The sequence below is a fragment of the Schistocerca piceifrons genome, chromosome 9 (assembly GCF_021461385.2).
Source record: "Schistocerca piceifrons isolate TAMUIC-IGC-003096 chromosome 9, iqSchPice1.1, whole genome shotgun sequence".
NCBI lineage: Eukaryota > Metazoa > Arthropoda > Insecta > Orthoptera > Acrididae > Schistocerca > Schistocerca piceifrons.
Genome location: NC_060146.1, coordinates 185,864,070 through 185,865,309, shown reverse-complemented (window position 1 = coordinate 185,865,309; position 1,240 = coordinate 185,864,070). Strand labels below are relative to the sequence as shown.

Below are 1,240 nucleotides of genomic sequence, written 5' to 3'. Positions count from 1 at the left end.
ACCATCGGACATACTCCGGTACGGACGACGTAGTGATAAGCATACCTGGCCCAGAGAAACAACTGAAAGATTTGAAAGCAAGTTAGTCGTCACGTCCGGATGGATTCCCAGTTTGATTTTATAAAGAATATTTTACGGAATTGGTCCCTTATATAGCTTGCATTTATCTTGAATCTCTCACCCAGCGCAAATTCCCAAACAACAGCGAAAAGGCACTGGTGACTCCAGTACATAAGAAAGGTAAAAGAACGAACCCGCAAAGTTACACATCAATATCCCAAACTTCTGTTTGCTGCAGAATCTTTAACATATTTTCGGTTCGAATATAATCATCTTTCTTGAGTCTGACATGTTTACGCGCACGAATCAGCTTCGTTTAAGAAAGCGTGCGAAACTCAGCTTGCCTTTCTCTCACATGGTATACTGAGAACGATGGATGGAGGGCAACAGGCTCATTCCACATTTCTAAATTTCCGGAAGCGTTGCAGGCTTTTAACGAAGGTGTGGGCATAAGGAATAAGTTCACAGGTATGAGAACCCAGTATAATAGAACCCAGGTATAACAGAACACAGTATGAAACTTCCTGGCAGATTAAAACTGTGTGCCCGACCGAGACTCGAACTCGGGACCTTTGCCTTTCGCGGGCAAGTGCTCTACCAACTGAGCTACCGAAGCACGACTCACGCCCGGCACTCACAGTTTTACTTCTGCCAGTACCTCGTCTCCTACCTTCCAAACTTCACAGAAGCTCTCCTGTGAACCTTGCAAGGTTCGCAGGAGAGCTTCTGTAAAGTTTGGAAGGTAGGAGACGAGGTACTGGCAGAAGTAAAACTGTGAGTGCCGGGCGTGAGTCGTGCTTCGGTAGCTCAGTTGGTAGAGCACTTGCCCGCGAAAGGCAAAGGTCCCGAGTTCGAGTCTCGGTCGGGCACACAGTTTTAATCTGCCAGGAAGTTTCATATCAGCGCACACTCCGCTGCAGAGTGAAAATCTCATTCTGGAGAACACAGTATGTTGTCCTGGATGGCGAGTGTTCATCAGATAGGAAGGTTTCGTCAGCAGTGCCCCAGCAAAGTGAGATGGACCGCTATATACATAAATGATTTGGGCAGCAATCTGCGGTCGTCTGCTGATGATGATGCCGTGGTTACGGTGAGGTGTCGAAGCTTGAGTGACTGTAGGAAGATACAAGACGACTTAGACAAAATTTACAGTTGGTGTAATGAATGGCACCTTCACTGT

The 1,240-nt window shown here is 46.7% G+C and overlaps 2 non-coding genes across 2 annotated transcripts; one reads left to right on the top strand and one right to left on the bottom strand.

The window, feature by feature from the left end:
- Positions 1-602: 602 nt before the first annotated feature.
- Positions 603-677, bottom strand: Trnas-cga. Its single transcript has one exon. It is a non-coding gene; the product is annotated as a tRNA-Ser (tRNA).
- A 178-nt stretch (positions 678-855) lies between these two features.
- Positions 856-930, top strand: Trnas-cga. Its single transcript has one exon. It is a non-coding gene; the product is annotated as a tRNA-Ser (tRNA).
- Positions 931-1,240: the final 310 nt, after the last annotated feature.